The sequence below is a fragment of the Cynoglossus semilaevis genome, chromosome 10 (genome assembly GCF_000523025.1).
Source record: "Cynoglossus semilaevis isolate Cse_v1.0 chromosome 10, Cse_v1.0, whole genome shotgun sequence".
Lineage (NCBI taxonomy): Eukaryota > Metazoa > Chordata > Actinopteri > Pleuronectiformes > Cynoglossidae > Cynoglossus > Cynoglossus semilaevis.
Window position 1 is genome coordinate 2633014 of NC_024316.1, and position 19173 is coordinate 2652186.

A 19173-nucleotide genomic window follows, 5' to 3' on the forward strand; every position below is an offset into this window, starting at 1 on the left:
TAGAGTAACAATAGTGAAGGGCTGACAGTTTAGCAGCACAAAGCCTCCACGCTGATCTGTGCACAGTCAGACTAGATCTGCTCCGCTGCTGAAGGTTACTGTAGACTCTGACGGAGCAGAGCTGGGAATGAGGTCAGCTCTGTGAAACTGCCCATGTCATGAATATTTTCCATCAATTACTGGGATGGGAATTGTGTCACGACCACAGCCAAAAGCTGTGGAAAAGCAGCTTCGGATTTCCTTAGGAAAATAATGTGGTGTGATGCAAATAATCGCGTGTCATGGCCGACAGCGTCAGTGGTTGCATGTATCTATTGCATGTGTTAAAAAGATATATATATACATATATATGAACCATGCAGCAAGGCTTATTTACCATACGCTTAAACAAAATGAATGAGTTAGCATGGGTTAGCGTGCTGGTCAGCAAAGGAATCTTTGTTATTTCTTCACCTAAAGAAAAACTAAAAAAGGGAACGCAGCCCCAGCTCACGACCTGGTCACATGGCAATGGTAACAGCAGGTATTTCACAGAGCGTGAGTGCTTTTAAATTTAAATTTAATTTGTATGGCATCGATACACTGTGTGCGAAAATTCCTTCTTTAATAGACGCCAAACATACAAATCGTATGTCCTGCAGTATTCTGTATCCCCCTGCTACGCTTTCCCTCCTAATCTACAGCGTAACCCTTGCCCTGGGATCCATTGCTCATTTTACACGTACTACTATTAATGGCTCCATCAGTAATGGCCCCATAAACCTATTTAAAATCCGGACCCACAGGATTTTCTAAAAGGAATTTCCGCTTTGTTTTTGTTGTAAATCTAGTACTACAAATCTGTCACTGGCTCACATTTCTAAACGGAATTTCCGCGGTGAAATCCTTTCATTTCCATGAAGACACGCCCGGCTTTGTTTTTGTTGTAAATATAGTACTACAAATCTGTCACTGGCTCACAGATCAATTCTGCGTTGCCATTTTAACATAAGTAATGGACAGAAGGGGGGGCTAGAAGAACAAACACGGCTCCAGGTTCGATACCACCTAGACCCCAAATCCAAGGTCTGGTTGAGCCAGGAAGGGCATCTGCATCAGTTTATCATGACATGATGTAAATCAGTGATCATCCATGGAATTGATGAATTTTGATGAGCGTCCCGCCCCCAGGGTGTCTGCGCAGAAATGATGTCCCTCCGACAAATATAGTTGGTGACCCCTGCTTTAAAATGTACGTTTCTGGAATATTGGGTTCTTAAACACAAATCCGATTCGTTCATAGTTTTTTATTTACATATTAGTTAGTTATGAATTATTAATAATTACTCACTTATTGTTGTCCTATTATTTATCACGTATTTATTACTCAATTACTTGCAAGCTTATTATTTCAGTATATACGTTTTTTTTTTTATTTTAATTATTGATTACTAATAACTAATCCGCTGACTCGTGACTAACTGTTTTAATCCCCAGTGCTTCGTCTCTGACTATATTTCACTCACTTATTGCCTGTCTGTTCATTTATTTGGTGATGATGTTGTATTGATCCGTGAAACTGAGCTGTTCTATTAACTCACCCTCCTTTACGAGGAGGCTAGGGGTCAGAGGTCAGGGTCCATTAGATAGAAACCACAGACAGAGCGCGCCATAATGGACCCTCTCAGCACGTGTTGATCGCTCACTCAGATTGAGAGGGAAAATTAGGTGAAGATGGAAAATGCTTTCAAATTAAGCTCTAGTGATTTGAATGTGATTTTTTTTTTTTTTTTTTTTTTCTGTTTCGAGGAAACCGAAGGTAGTTTTCTTGCACCACACGAAAAAGGTCAACTTCAGCTAAATGCAGTGCAATTCTGCTTAAAACCACAAGGGCAGCAGATGTACCTATTTGGGGTTTCCAGAGCCTCTAGATTATGTGGCTGACCTTTTTGGATCTAAATGTATTTTGTTGTTACATTAACAGAAACTAAGATGCAGTTTTATCTATTTATGCCGCGCTTAGTATAATGTGTTGATGTGTTCACACAGTTTCACACCGCACGTGGGAATTTTAGAATTTCCACACGAAGGAGTTTCCGTTGTCTGCCATTAACTTCTTCTTCACCAGGTTCTATTCTAAATTCTCATTTCAGTTCACATACGGCCTAATTAGATGTGAAGTGGACCGGACCAGTACATATATATATATATATTATTCATTATTCTCTCCTTGTTGTCCTGCAAATTAGTACAAGTAAATTAGAAAATATTCATATTTAATGAAATACAATTTGACAAAACAAAAATGCATTTTTCACTTTCAAAATTCATCAAAGGGGTCGGATCCATCCCCCTAGCGGGCCGGTTTTGGCCCGCAGGCCATACATTTGACACCTCTGATTCAGATATTAAAGCAAAAAAAAAAAAAAATCTCTCGGCGCCTCTGTCTAATATTGCAGAAAGATTTGTTAAAGTTAAAGTTTCTTCAGCATCATTTGTTCAGTCGGTCACGCTGACACAGACTGCTCTTATAAACTCTGCAGCCCGACAGGAACAAACCTGACATTCAACACATCCGCTGAGTGAGTCCAAAAATGTAACCACCAACAGGTCATAGTGACTTCTATAAAAATACACACAGTCCAGCTGCACTCTCTCTGTCTGGGTTTCTGAAGAAGTGGGTTTTATTTTAGGTGTTTTTGTAGGAGGGGCTGATAATCTTTTCACACTAACAGCTGCAAATGGAAAGAAGGGGGAGGTCAAGTCAGTTTTATTTCTATAGCTCAAATTCACTAGAGGTTATTTACCTGAATGAAAAAGAAAAAAAAAAGAAAGAGAGAGCGGGAGCCGACATACAACGCTATAATATGTGGAGTACAGTCTGAAATACTGTTAGTATTAAGTGTAAATACTTGAACGAAGAACTATATAATCGGTGTTAGATGTTAAAGTAGTTCTGCTGAGTTTGATTTTGTTAGTTATAAATCCCAAAATAAATAATGACATCAGCGTCAGGTCTGGATCAGGTCCTGTAGTTCTGGAGTCACAGGAACCTGTGAGGTGAAGACAGTGACAACGAGAGAGAAGACGGATACAAGGCAACGCTAACGACACTAGTTAACGTGTACATGTTTCTTAGAAGATGCACCATGGGAGTGCAGACTCCCCCAGCAGTCTAGGCCTACAGCAGCATAACTAAGGGCTAAACTAATTTAGAAATCTAAAGAAATATGAAATATATGATTTAGGTCTAAGTTTGACTATAGTGGGGTCAAAACCCAAACCGTACCAAACTGGTACCTCCCTCGACTCCTATTCACTCTGGAGGACTGTGGAGTGATCTGTTAGGACCTCCCTCTACTCCTATTCACTCTGGAGGACTGTGGAGTGATCTGTTAGGTTAGTAGGGTCTTATATTACAGCTACAACATATGATGTCACCTGTTTATGAAAGGCCTTATATGTGAGGAGGAGGAGGAGGAGGATTTCAAAGTCTATCCTATGTTTTACAGTGACTTCTTCCATTATTTGTATCAGAATAGAATGCCTAAAATGTTTGGATTGTCATTCGATTATGGGATTTAGGTGACACTTGTGAGGTCTGTCCGTTCTGTGGAGTTGATCAGTGTCATCAGTCTCACTGGTGTCACCTGCGATCAGTGTCATCACTCTCTCCCTCACTCTGTCCTGGTGAAGCTGTGGTTGTGGTGTGTTCATGGTTGTTGGGAGGGTTCCTTGTTCCTGCATTGCTCTTCCTTGTTCTGATTGGCTGTTGTTCTCGCCTGGTCCTGTTCCAGTGACGAGTTTAAGTTGAAATTTCTCTCTCTCTAGTTCTGTCTTTGGGTTCGGCCTTCACCATTACATAACACTATCTCTATTGGAATTCTATTATTGGAGGAATCCAGCAACAGTGTGTTTTGTTTTGTTTTTAGAGGGAACACTTAAAAAGATCAACCGTGAATTTCAGCTCTACATCTAGAACAGTTGACAACACATCTCGTTTGCTTCAACCGTGAAGAACAGTTGACAACACATCTCGTTTGCGCTTACTTTATTCATAATTAAGTATCACAAATGCCCCCTTTTCCACTTCATCCTCATCCAAATAAATAAATAAATAGACACATGCTCCAGTGGTTTATAATAATTTACTATGTCATAATTAAATATTTCCATGTGAAGATGTAAGTGGTGCTACTTGCTGTCAAATATGGGATCTTTTTTCTCTTGCGTTTGAACAAACATGGTTCTTGTGTCTAAGCGTTAACTAGGACACGGCAGCAGACTGTTCACATTCCTACGAGGAACAGGCCGCTCATCCCAGAGGGACCGCGTTCTTCTGCCTGTCTGACCTCCGATCCTGCTTCCATGTGTGTGTTTGTGTGGGTAACGTCGGGGAGTGTGTGCCTACAGTGTGCAGACACGTTGACCTGCTGTTTTAACAGGTGTGTGCCTGTGTGTCTTATCAGAGTCATTTTTTTTTTTACTGAACACAATGCATACACACAATTGGTATAGCTATAGATTACAGTCCTCATCCCTGGAGGAAAAAGTGAAAACCTGTTGTGCAGAACATGAAGTCTCTCTCTCTTGTTTTGTCTTAGTAACATCTGGGAGGTACAAGATACGAGACCTTGTTTATTTTTAAATTTTTGTTGCTTTCCTGATCCGGTAGATGACATTGGCAATTTTAGAGTTCTTTGTGTAATTCTTTGTGTAAACACACAAAAGCTGTCAGTTTGTGAGAGTTCCGTTTTTACCTGAGTGAGATTACACAACGAGACAGAAGATCGGCCGCAGGGCCTGAAGCAGTAGAAACAGGCTGAACTGGGAGATAATCTGCAAAAAAAAAAACAAACAAACAAAAAAACGCAGAACAACTAAGTGCCTCCGCCTACGTGCAGAAGATTCCTTGTACGTGACATGACAACACAGGACTTACTCCCAAAGTGATATGAATGGAATCTGACTGCATAGTAGCTGTAGCGAGAATCACAGAAGATTTAGTGCACAGCTGACAGCTGTCAACGATACAAGCATAAGATGAGGTGGTTCCTGTAGTCACCGACAGTGTTTCTGTAGTTTCGACAGAGGCTCCCAGCTCGATTAGAAAAGTCACAATTGTTAAGAATACTAAAAAAAAAAACGAATGAAGCCACTGAAAAAAAAGCCCAAGAGTTTGGGTCTATATTAGGGATGGCTCGATCCGATACTCAGGATCAGTATCGGCCCGTTATGAGGTCAACATTTCAGGATCGATTATCGAACAAAACAACTGTCCAATGATGATCCGATACCTAAGCTCAAGTTTGCGCAACGTACAACTGCTCTTCTCGTGAGTGACCTGTGTTGTGAGTAGGGATGGCTTCATTTGATATTCATGATCAGTATCACGCCGATATTGGTCAAACGACTATAGCCCGTCCGATCTAGTGACTATAGCCCAAATGCTCGTAACGTAACGTAACTTTGCATGACATGCCATAAACAGGGACACTGGAGGAAAAAAAGAAGGCATCAGATTGATATCGGTATCAGCAGATACTCCGAGTTGCAGTATCGAATTGAACATAAATAAAAGTTGTATGGAGCCATCCCTAGTCTATACTCTCACATGTTTGAGGCTCTGGCATGTAGACGAATCACAAAACTGTCATGGCTGCCACTGCCGCCCTGTGTTTTGCTCTCCTTTTTAACTCCTTCCTGTGTCTGTGATGGGCAGCTGCCTATTATCTGACTCCTCCTCCAGACCTGCGCTGACTCAGCAATGTTTATCTCCACACCAGTCTCCAGTTTTCTTACCAAGCAGGATCATTTACACTATTGGTGATATGTGTCACTGGATGGGTCTCTAGAAATTGGCAAAACCCAGAGTTGTTTATGGTAGCAGTCCCCAACGTTTTGCTGGGATCAGCCTTCACTGCAGATCGGCTATGCCGTGCTGTCGTTCAATTTTCAAAATAAAACATCTTTTAGACTTTATTCTGTTAGTATCAGAGTCTGACTGACCTATTGTTTTGAAACCAGTGTCCAGATCAGGGTTGGGGACCCCTGGTTTATGGGACATCAGTGTTGGCCAATCTGCTTTACAACATTTTGTCAATGTTTTACCATCAGAAATCCTTTTTGGGAACTGGTGTTTGTAATTGGCTTGAAGTCATGCACTGCAGTCCTTCACTCAGGGAAGCTACTACTTTTTTGCTGCGTTATTTAATCAATTTGTCAAAATGAGATACATTATGTGACTTTGGTGTTTGAAGAACCAACGTGACAGAATGATGTGTTTAAAATTAGCGATGAAACAAAAGGCAAAGAAACCTGAGTGCACTATTTGCTAACGGTTTTATAACACGGCAATGTTGTGTTATTGTACCATCTCTAACCTACCAGCCTCCTGTTTGCTAAGGATGTAGTAGAGTCATAGAGTAATGTTCTCAGTAAAGTAAACAGGACTCTCCCGCATATCCAGTGTTGATCCGTCAAGCCCTGCTCCCAGCATTGACGTCAGGCTTTGAGAATGTAAACACCCTCGCATCACTGACCGGTGTTTGTACGAGGGCTGCTCACACAAGTGGCTACAATGGTGCGCGAGCAGCTGGAGAGGAAAGTTACACATCCGTGTGTGTTTGTGTGCGTCTGGGTTGTTGAGACTTCAGACCTGGACAATAACCTGAGATAGGGTTTGGTGTTTTTTTTTTTGTTTGGTTGTTTCCCTACGTTATTGGGCACTTTGAGGAACTAAGTAAATACCCTGAGTGACGTACGAGCAACTTAGCGATTTACAAAAATGTAGACTGTGTCATTCACACGGGTAATAAAACTCAGTCGCGATGACAGTGGTGCACAGACATCAACAACCTGATACTGGCGAATGGAGAGTTATTGTAAGCTCAGTGTTTTGTTAAAGGGTTTCTAAAGAATTTGGCATCCGTAACCAAGCAAATATAAATGAAAAAAGTTATTCTATCTATCTATCTATCGAGCTAGCTAGCTAGCTATCGAGGAAGCTAGCTAGCTATTGATCTATCTATTGAGCTATCTAGCTAGCTGTCCATTCATCCATCCATCAATCTCTCTAGACAGGTCTAGGTTGGGCATAATGTTGCGCACACTGCTTATATAAAAGGAAAAATAAAGTGTGTTTGATGTGTTTTCAATCTGTTAAGATACCCTGATCAACAACTTTAGCTCTCACCGTTGCCCTGTTTACAGTGGTTTCTGTTGATGATCGTCACTGTTTTCTAACGTTGATACACGAGTCCAGTCTCAGCAGTTGACAGGTGAGGGTGCTTTATTTTAAGACTCCGAACTTTTGCACAATACTATATAATTCCAATTTAGCATACAAAATACTGTATATTTGGCCTTGTTGTTGCTAAACTCTTTTTTTTTATCCCAATAAGTGCGTGCTAACGTTTTATAAAACTTCAGTTGTTATCTAAAATCTACCCTGGTTGTGGACACAGACTATATTTGACATGGCTCAGTTCTCCGGTCCACTTCCCCCTCTTCTTCCACCACTTAAAACAAACAGAGTTCTCAGCGAGGGACGCTGCTATCATTCGTCCGTCCCCTTCGCCATCTGTCGTCCACTCACGTCACCGTGTGTTTCCTCTGCCATTTAACTTCCACAACCGCTCCTCGGGTCAACACAGCCGTAAAAACATACAGTGAGGCGTGTTGTGGTTTAACAGCTGAGGCTTCAGAATGGAGGCCACGCTAGGCTAAATGGAGGAGGAGGCAATGGACCGGTCGAGTGTTTACATCCACGGTTCCATTCACAAAAAGACTATAGCCAGTTTGTACACACACCAACTGGATGTCGTTTTTTTTTTTTTTTTTTTTCTCTTTGTACGTGAAAGAGAAGGCGAAAGCACAGCAACATTTTCCACAAGACTTGTTAGACGAACTGGCCGGAGATGTTTGTTTACACAAGTCTGGGTGTTTTCATTTGGTTTTTTCATTGATAAACAGTGGAAATAGGAAGGAAAAGATAGGCATCACGTGGGAAGAATGTGGGGAATGCTTGATCCTGTGGGGCCTCGGAGACCCGATGGCATCAGGAAGAAGAGAATAGTAGATAAGGGGGAAAAAACCCTATTGAGAAATGAAGACAAATTTATAGTAGTTTGTTTATTTGAGTGATTAACATTAAAATAAAAACTAGAGGCCAACCCAAAGTAAGATGCAAGTGCAAGTAACCGTAATATGGATTCAAAGTTTGGCAAAACTTTACCTGTGCCAAAAAAAAAAAAAACAAATAAATAAATGAAGGCGGTTTTTAAGTTTAAGACTTTTGCTGTGTTGCCCTGCCCTGCAGAAACAAACACACAGAACCAGACGTGTGGATTGGCAGCAGAAAAAAGGTGAGGAGACAAGAACGAAGTTGATCTAATTATCAGACAAAGAGAAGCGGCAGAGTGTGTGCGTGTGTCTCTCTCTCTCACGCACAAACATCAATTTGAATGACTACATTTACATTCACATCTGTTATGCAATGCCTTCGTCATTTACATTAGAAATTGCTCTGATGTGAAGTAACCATCTCATTTGAATGTGAAGTGAGCTCCGACATGAATAACCATGAATATTACTGAGAACTCAACATTTCTGCAGGTGATGTAATGGTGAGTTTTTACCATATCTAAGCTAATTAGCAACCTACACATGAGGTTTAAGCTGGCCCCTAATTCTAACAGCTAATTATAATACATATAAATGGAAAATCCCTCTAGGTTTTCTAGGTTTTTAACTAAACTGATTAAACTTGAAGCTAAAAAGTAAATAATAATAATTAATTGTGTGCACAAAAAAAGGTTACCACCAAAAAAAAACCTTGAAAAAAGCCAAATATTTGACTTAGTGATCTGCTCTAGGGCCAAAGCTAACATTAGCTCCGGGGCTAACTCCCTTATTCCTAACTCGCGCATCCCCTCACGCACATATACGCACACAGCCATTCACAGACAGACATGTGCTACTGGTATAACACACAGTAGCACTACCAGGAAAGTAATTGCTCGCTAGCGGTATGAACTTTGTTAGACTGTTAAAGTCCATAAATTAGCCGCATCTTTGTTTAAGCCGCAGGGTTCAAAGCGTGTGAAAAAAGTAGCGGCTTATAGCCTGGAAATTACGGTAGCATGTAATAACCGGACACTCTAAATTGACATCAGGTGTGAATGAAATTGTAAAATGTTGTTTGTTTTTATTTATGTTCCCGTAAAGAACTAGCAAACAGGGCTTTGCCCGTCGTCACCCCCAACCCAGAAATGGATAAAGTTTGATTTATTTTGGTCTAACAAAATATTTTTCTTGGTATTCTGAGCCAAAATGATGCTAACACACTTAATTGTGATCTAAAACCAGCATAATTAAAAAATAAAGTTTTCAGCTGTTATTTTCTCAAGCTTTGTGTGCACTCGGGTTTTTCCCACGTTAGCTGTTTAGCCATTTCCTGTCTGTGCGGTTGACTGTCTCTCTGTGTGACACATTGCTGTCCTGATCATTGTCGATCACAAGACGTTTTTCCCCCTTTTTTTTTTAATAATAATCCCACGACGTGTTGATGACTAACATCAGCAATGATAATGATGACTGCCTCCCCCTCCCACATCATCACCCTGCTCTAAAGATGTTCTGAAGTTTCAGCTGTCAGCATTACAGCAGTGAGGGATTCAAACATATCAATGATCATCTCTGTCCTCCGTCACACTAACCTGCCTGATGTTTTTTTTGACGTTTTGTTCTCTGTTTATCTATGAAATTGGTTTTTTTTCCACGGTCTGTTTATTTCTGTTTCGTGCTCTTTTTTTTTTTTTTGTGCAAGTCAGTTGGGTTCATGCTGTTTAACGGCTCTGCATGGGAAACTCATCAGAAAACTCTCCAACTGTATAACCAACCTCTGTTATAACAGTCAGCCAGCACAGAAATATCAGTTTGTCTCCCTGGTTTGGGGTTTCCCAGGGAACTGCTTTGACTATATTCTGGTGCATGACATCACCGTCAGACATGTTTTGATTCTGGAAGAGAGTAGAGAGGGGAGGAGGGGGGGGTGAGAAAACGTGGAAACGGCTGGTGGGAAAGCCCCTTTGGCAAAAACAATAACGAGCACAAGTCCACAATGCAAAATCACAGTAAAACGTCAGTGTGGGAGGAAAAAAAGAAAAAAAAGAAAAGTTCAGGTGGGGGAAACAGAGAACAATAGGTGAGTTTCCACAGCATTTACTACGAACAGGACCTTCACTGTGTTCCATGTTGATGTAGCAGCCAATAACTAAATGTCACTGTGACACACAGACCCTGAATCATAACCCTTCTGACTCAACTCCTGACCAAAAGAAGTCCGTTCTTTCAAAAATACGACTTCCATCTGAGGTTTCTCCAGAGACTTGGACCAGAACTCGAAACTCTGGGAACATGACACAAACGTTGTGACACAGACTCTGATTTGTTACTTTGTGAGTTTATATCCACCTTTGCTTAAAGTGAAGACTTTAATGCACACCTGTTTTTTGGTCTTTCTTCATCAGCCTTTATCTCACTTCCAACCCTGTGCCATAAGGATTTAGTTCCATGTGATGATACTGGAACTAAAGAGACAAAAACTAAAAGTAAAAGTACAGCAGTGAGAGTGAAAATAAATGGGCTGTTTACAGCCCAGTCATGGGGATGTTTTTGCTCCGTCCTTTGGTTTCACAGTTTAACTGAGGAGAATTGTTTATTTGTGTGGCGGCTATTTATACTCGCCATCTCTGTAACCTGTCCCTCATGTTGTTTCTCACGTGAACAACTGGCCTCTCCGCTCAGAGCCCTAAAGGAAAGCGATCAGCTGATTTACCAAACATGAAGAAAGGACAGGGAGGAGGAGGGAAAAAATAGCTGAGAGTTTTATCCCTGTGGGAAGTTTGAAATAATCCCAGCACTGACAGCACAGGCTGCCACATTCCTGAGCACTGACGGGCAACACTGTCACTGGGCTGTTTGTGGAAGGGCAGTTTAATATGTCACTGCTGTGTGTTTCCCACATGGATGAATGTGTACACCCCCACCCCTACCACCTCCACCTCCGCCAGTCCTCCACCTAACAGAAAGCCAACAACAACCCCCCCCCCGCCACTGTTATTTCTCAGCTCTTCATGGGAAGTTGAATTCGGAAGGGTGGCGGAGGTTCCCGGTTGAGCACATTCCCACTGAAGTTCGCTGGAATTTCATGTTTACATGGACACAAATAATGGAATGGAAGCCATCACGTAAACCTGACCCAATAAGATAACTCATCCCACAGAGGTGGATTTCACGATATGGCCCTTTAAGAAATGACCATATACTTCATAAACATGGACATGTCAAAGGTTCACGAAACACGTCCAAAATGTTGGGGTGACTTTGACAGAGCAATAGCAGCAACGCTAAAAGGTAAGGATTAGAGGACAGTAGTGAGATATGCTATGATGTATGGTTCAGAGACAGTGGAGGAGGCAGGTGGAGATTGATGGTGTAAAAGTGAGATGCAGGCAGATGGTCCGCCGTGTTGACCTTTGAAGGGAACATCCAAAAGACGAAGACGAAGATTAGTCAAACAATTACAGTTTTTATTGTATGATTAAAGAAAGGATGGCTGTGGATTAATCAGAATTAATCAAGATCGTGAAACACCAAGTCAACCCACTGTTATTGTTCTTTTTGGTTGCAGCAACATGCAGAATGAAAATGACAAATTTAGGAATGTAGTTTCATCTTGATTAATGATTAATAGCGATTAATTAAAGCCATGGAAAATCGTGATTGTTGTTGAACCACAGCTGTCCTGTTATTCATTTTCTTTGTTTTTTTTATTTATTTTTTTTATGTGTTAAAGCCGTGGCATATATATCCATATATCCATCCTAAACAAATATACTTCACTTTAGTAATGGCATCAGAATGTGCTCAGGGTTACAGGGTCCTTATGGAATTCAACGTGCTAAATTCCTGGACACTCTTTTTAAAGAGGATATTGTGCAAATCCCTTCTGTCAACAGCATCCTATGAAGGAGGATGGGGGGGGGGGGAGGATGTGTTACTTCCTGCATGTTGGAACACCCCCCACCAGTCGAACCCATGTCTCTAGCTGACATCATACCTATTACTAAAACCAACTTCACAGCCCCCCCCCACTCCCCCACGTTCTGCCATCACAACAAAAGCCATAAATAAGCTTTGCAATCAGTGCCTTTTCCAGAGCAACACCCCTAATTGAGACAAGTGGGGTGGGTAATTTCTTGGAAGCAGAGTGCGAGTGGCGCTAGACAGGTATGCCAGTGGCCTCTGACCCCCAACCAGGCCTGTGCGTACATGAAAGTTGACCTCTGGTGACCTCAGCGAGTCTCTCTGTGGAGTTTTCCCACATAGAATGGTCTTTGAAGTTCAACGGAGACTTTTCTCATAGTCCTGCTGGCGGCTGACCTCTGACGACCTGCGGAGGAATGGAGGTGGAAGGATACCTGAGAAGAGGTCAGACCACACTGCCCAGAGGTGTACCCCCCACCCTGCTATTCCCGCTTTTCTAAAAATAATTCCTCTGGCGGCAGCAGCAGCAGCAGCAGCTCTCCTAAAACGGGAATTCTCACACACACACACACAAGATGACAACTTCCTTGTTTGGTCAGAGTGAAAAAGACCTTCCTGGCTAATTTGGAGGCACAGGAGATAGAGTTTCAGTGTTTGTGTTTATTTGTGTCTGAGTGTTTGAGTATAGCAGTGAGAGCAATACAAAGAATACAGCTTTCTGAATATAAGACATTTTGAAAAAACGGAGCGCAACTCAGCAAAAGAAAAGTAGACAAAAATAAAAAATGTTAGCCTACTACTGCAATTGAAGTTGATCAAGCTACCTTTATTTATAAGTTCGAAAATATACAGCAAATTATGTTAAGTCAAAATAGAGTAAAAGACATGAAAATAGTCATATAAATATAAAAAAAAAATCAAAAATGAACCATCATTTCTCAAAATAGTCACCAAAAAGTTATAAAGGCAGCGAAATGCCAAATGCTAACTTAAATAAAACTAAGAAAATAGTAAATTTCAGCATTTTCTTTTCCAGTATTTAAAGGACAAAAGAAAGGAGTGTCACATTGTTTATGGTTTCCTTGGTCAGCTGGGAACCACACCACAACGTTGGCTGCAGTGAGGCCAGTGGAGTGGAGGTAAGAACCAGCTGTAGACGCTGGAATTCAAAACACTGGTTTTCGACCTGAGGCGACTGACTGTTTACCCCATTTCCTTCAGCTCCATAAAACCATAAACAAACATCTGGTTCTTGCTTACGGAGGGAGGAGACACAATGGTCTTTCATGCTTGGGTCAACGGACCCTGCAATGCGGTTTTAATTCACTTGCCTTTCAGTGCGAGCCCTTTGTTACGGTTACGTTCGCAAAGTGTTCACAAACACCTGTCGTGTGTCGTTGCATTCCCTTGGCGGATGAGTTTATCAGGTGTTGTTACCGTAAATCCTTCCATTTCCTCGTGCGTCGCCCAACAATGTCCTGACAAAAGAAGGCAACGATGACAATCTATGATCCACTTACACCTGAGCAGAACCAGCAGGAAGGACAGGACTCTGTTTTCAGCTAGAACATATGGGCCAAGGATTATACTACTCCTTTTTCACTTATTTGCAGAGAGTTAAAAGTTCAGTTCTACATAGTGCATGCATTTAATGTCTTGGTCACCATGTTATGCAAATTTATCAAATAAAGCATGACACAGATATGTGAGTAAACTTGTCCGGGCTCTGGAGAACTTAGAGCCATGTTCTGACATGCTTTAGTACAGGGGCTCCGAGACCCACCTTGGAATTCCATTCCTACGGTGCAGCACATCAGTACATATGTCGGTCACCTACGCTAACACAGTGCTAACATTATAATCTAGGTCAAACAAATATCCGAAGAGACGCTCGGGAGCAACAATGATGTGTGAAAACTAGCACAATCCAATGTATGGAGTACAAGAAGCGAATGTAAACAAAGACGCCGCTCACCAACTAGTTCACATGCAAAAGGGTATTTTACTGATGAAACAAGATTTCTTAATGGATTTATGGGAGAAGGCGACCTCGAAACATTACTGCACAACTCGAAGTGCTCCGGTATGTTGGTGTGTCAAATGTAGAATCTCGAAACATTACGGCACAACTCGAAGTCCTCCGGTATGTTGGTGTGTCAAATGTAGCCTCAAGGAGGGTTTATTTTTAACGAATTTCCTTAAACCAAGTTTAGATTTTACTTTAATTTAACATGACTACCAATTATCCAGCAACCCAGTTAGGTCTGGCAACCAATCAACACCCTGCTGACACCAGCCTTAAGTGTTTGCGTGAGTGGAGCAGGGCGGCGCCCCCTGCCAAGCTCCAGGGCAGTATTACGACCCTCCTCTAATTACAGGGGTAATCACTGTCACTTACTATCAAAACGCATTCGTATGTGAGGCACCTGGCCCCATTCCATTTCTGTAGGTCGCCCTGCCAGTCACACACAGACACACACACACACACAGTGGCAGTGGAGTGTACTTAAAGTGATTGAACAGGAGTGCTGCAGAAGATGATGGTTTAATAGCTTCTTTTATTACGCCCGTGTAAAAAGAATCGCTTTTCTCACATAAAAGCTTCATTCTGACGAATGCAGGCGATCTTCTACGTTATCTGTGTTTTGTTTCTTCTCTTTTCCAGTATTTTCACCGTCATACCGAAGCTCATCACCGCCGTGTTACTGCCATAAGATGGCGTTAAGTGCAGACGGGTCCTGATGGACGTATGGTTTATCTGCAGTGCCTTCATAAAAATGTGATCTGATAATTGGAAAATTCATCTTTAAATCGTTCGTTTTAATTCACTTTCAGGTTTTATTATTTCATTTCATTTATTTATTTATTTATTATTTGAAAGAAGTAAAGGAGTTTCAGTGTTATTCTGAAGCAAAGGCAAGTTAGTTTTATACTGTATAGCAGTTAGAGATATTCCAGTTGAAGAAAAGGGATTTAATAATGAAGCCTACTGTAAAGTGTCACTATAGCCATAACCATAACAAACACACACACTACTCATTGTTTTGTGTACTCTTGTCAGACCTCGTATTGCACACCGAAACTTTAGAGGCCACGGGGAAAAAATGTCATTGTGGCAGAGGAATAAACTTACATAATGACTTTTTTTAAGAAACTTCCTGTTTCCAGTTAAATAGAAACCTGCCCAGTGGGGGTTTCACAACAACAAATGTCCCTCTTTTTTCTCTTTTTTACGCACACAGAAGCTCTGACTGTGTGAATAAAAGGTGCTGCACAATTAACAGGACATAGTTCTGCCAAAATCACATACAATGTAATGTTTGTGAAACCACCTGTTGCAAAAGGGGACTGTCAACCAGAGGTAGAAAACCTGGAATGTAAAGTTTGCGAAGTGTTCAAGCTCACACCCCAACGCACACCGAGAAACATTTTAGAAAACCAAAGGTTACAAATGCTGATGGCGTACTGGCTGTCTTGTTCGTAAAATGCTAACAATTTCAAGTAGATATTATATCACAACAAGTGATTAAGAGTGCCGACCGAACGTTTGCTTTGCCGTTACACAATTTTGTCTAACAGGGAGACTTAGTGATAAGAATGGAGATATCTTACTCTAGTGTACATTGTATTAGAATAAAATTATTGTTAAGATATCTTACTGTAGTGTACATTGTATTAGAATAAAATTACAATAATCTTTGTTTAGGTGATTTAAAATGGCATGTATCAGGATTTGAAAAATGAAATGAAATCTTCAGTAACATAAACTTTTCCGCCGATGACATACGTATTTCCATGTACTGAGGGACACAATGTTGCTTATTTAGCGGTTGAGTTTCAGAACTGAACATCTCAACATTTCATTTCAGGTAAGCTGGGAGGATTATAGAACAGACTGTGACAGAACACATGGAGCACTCGCAGCAGTACATGTTCCATTTGGTTTCCTTTTTGTGCAACGCTGGACTTCAAGAGATGTTGCAAACTCGAGCTTCCCCTAAACCTCCTGACCTTTCCATTTTTCCATGTGTAACACGCTGAGACGTTTTCTTCTCACTGTGGCTTCATGCAAGAGAATCCCTGCAGAGCTCAACTGTCCTGTGGATTCTTCCACACCTTCACTGAAGTAGTAGATTGGGTTTTGTGAAGTGTGGCTGTATGAGCTAAGGACACGCCCTAACCCTTAGTTTACATAAAGATTAGCAAATGGACGACTAGGCTAGGTCGTTGATGCCCCTCGAATATGGGAGTAGGAAACCCGACACTTTCACCCCGAGTTCCATTAAGTAAAGCAGTGTAGGCCCAAAAAATAAAAAAAAGCAATACGCAGTTAATGCTACGTTTCAGACATACAGATGCACAAATTATGTCCTAGTCCTAACAGCCCACTGATGGTCAAGAAAGTGAGACTCGTAGAGACTTGGCTAAGCAGGTGGACCAAAAGCAAGCTGAGCAAAATAACTTGGAGCTCACATTTCACTCCGGTAGTCTTGTAGAATCTCGCCAAGGCTTTTTACCTATTGGTATGTCATTGAATACTTTGAATGATGGCTCGTAAAATGTTGATCTCCTCACATAACCTCATGGACGTTTTGGTGGCTAGCGTCCTCAAGAATCCCAGTGTACCCTTGTGAACATTTGAGCAAACCCTCTACCGCGCCACCCTCTAGTCACCCTGCTCCTAGTCACCTCTCCAGGGCAGAAGCAGGTGAGACTTGCTGTGACTGGACAGAGCAGCTGACCCTAAAGTGAATGGTGCGAATAATTATCCGTCCCTCCCCCAGATGGTGTGTGTGTGTGCGCATACGTGTGTGGCAGCGGCAGCAGGAGGGGAGCAGTGTGTCATTTAAAGCAAGCTGACCATGCAAAATAGAGATATGTTTGGAGCTCCACCGAGATGTGCTCACTGGTGTCATATCAAAGTGCAATGGTCACCGTCACTCTGTGACTCTCCTTAGATTCTTGCACTTCTCCAATGGTCCTGATGCAGCACGGACCGGTCACTGTATTGGCTGGTTTGTTTCAAACATTCCCTGTTGTGCACATCAATCTGAAGTACACGTTTTTGACTCAGTTCCAGGTTTCACAATAAAAATATTAAATATTGTAAATATAGTTTTGAGTGACAAAAAGCTGTGGAAAATAACATCCTTTGAGCAGATGGGACCAAAAAAACAGTGTCAGTTTTTCCATTAAGATGTCCATCGCTGTCCATCCTGTTTCTGTATTTGATTCATTCTACCAGTTTGGAAACATACGGTAGGCAAAGAAATACATCGAAACACTTTTTCAGCTATTATGGTGATATGTTTTTATAGCATCACCTAAAATTGAAAAACTAAACGAAAACATAAACAGTTGACGTTTGTGTTTACAGCGCTCTTATCTTCTTTATATGTTAACTCCAGACCATAAACATTTATTGTGCGGTTCGGTCGAGACTTGATTTGCATACCATCTTCAAACACGCCAGTGGTATTATAGGAATTTGCCCTGGGGCCGAACACTCCTCGTTCATCTGATCTCTTTCTGTCTCTGCTTTCATTCCAACAAATGATGTTAAAGCCTGTGCTGCGGGGTTTGCGGAACTCTCTTTTGCAAAACTGATCATGTTTATCTTTTGGAAGAATATTTGAGTTTTTAAATGAAATAAGCCACAGAATAAGAAATCAAAAACAGAGAGAAATCTAATGCTACAAAAGACAAGGAACGTTTGCCGCAGCTCTTCAAGCAAAGTGATTGCACCTCTCAAGCATTAACACCCAGACTGTGGAATGCATTGTTTTTATGCTATGTTTTTTTTACATACATACATTTAATTAAGTTGATCAGGAATGGATTGTCTCATGTTTCAATTTGTCCTCAAGCCATGTTTTATATATTTTACCTGTACTATTTTTGCAAAGCACTTTGTGTCTGTAAAAGGTGTGATATAAATAAAATGTATTAATATACTTATAGATCATTAAACTGAATAAAAATAAAATAACAGTGGAGCACAAAAATGCAGATCCACCAATCTTGGGAATAAATAAATGAATAGTAAACAAATAAATAGGAATTTGAAAGACCACAAGCCCGATCAGGTGCAAGCTGCACCCCACTGCATTATGTTAATAATGGATGCACTCCAATATTTTATTCATTTACTATCTGATTGTCCTTGCTGTAAATTTGACTTCCATACCGACAGATAACGTACATTAATTCATGTTGTGTTATATATTTAAATATACTATGTTAATATTTTAATACTTTATCATAATCTAAGAATGGCTGTTTGCTGCCCAGTATGTATTATGTACAAATGTATGTATTAAATAATATGAAGTCTATATAAGGATTAAATATTAGCAGCGGCTCGGGCCAAATGGCCTTGAAACGTGTGTTTTACAACCTTTGACATTTCAAGGGAAAACAAAACTGAACTTCAGGAAGGGACACAAAGTCCTTTAAACCATGAGGAGCGCGGGAAAAAGAGGGTGGAGAAAAAGAAAAGTAGTAGGAGGAGGAGAGTAAATGAAGTCCTTTTATCTGCATTTTCCCACATCCTGTGAAGGGCTGCAGAACGTGCGGAGCTGCGGAGCGGCCACCCAATTTGAAAGAATGAATGGAATGCGGCCTTTCGCCCTGAGAGAGAGACACAGAGAGTAATAGAGAGAGAGCGTGGTGGGGGGGAAGAGAAGAAGTAAAGAGTGGGTGAGGGTCCTTTTGTCTCAGACAGAGACGCTAATAAGGCTACTCTCCACTGTGTGTTTAATGTGGAAATGATTAGGTGAACAGCAGAGGTGAGGAGAAGTTACAATAATTGAGAGGTTGATGATGAAAATGAAAGTGATGATGCCATGCTGGTGCTCTCGAATTGCCCTCTCCTGCTGGAACAAACACATAAATAAACAAACAAAAGTCTTTATAGGCCTACTAATACGAAAATACTGGAGAGAGTAGAAGACAATAACAGAGATAATGAAAGTAAGCAGGAATTGTCCTAGCAATTATCACGTGCCTTTAAATATTAGTGCAAATTCAAATGAGCAAAATTCAATTGACCCATACTAGAAATTAGATGTGGTTTTGGACAGGATAAAACTTTAAAACTGTCTGAGTTTTACTAGTTAACAAAGAATATCTAAAAGAACAATA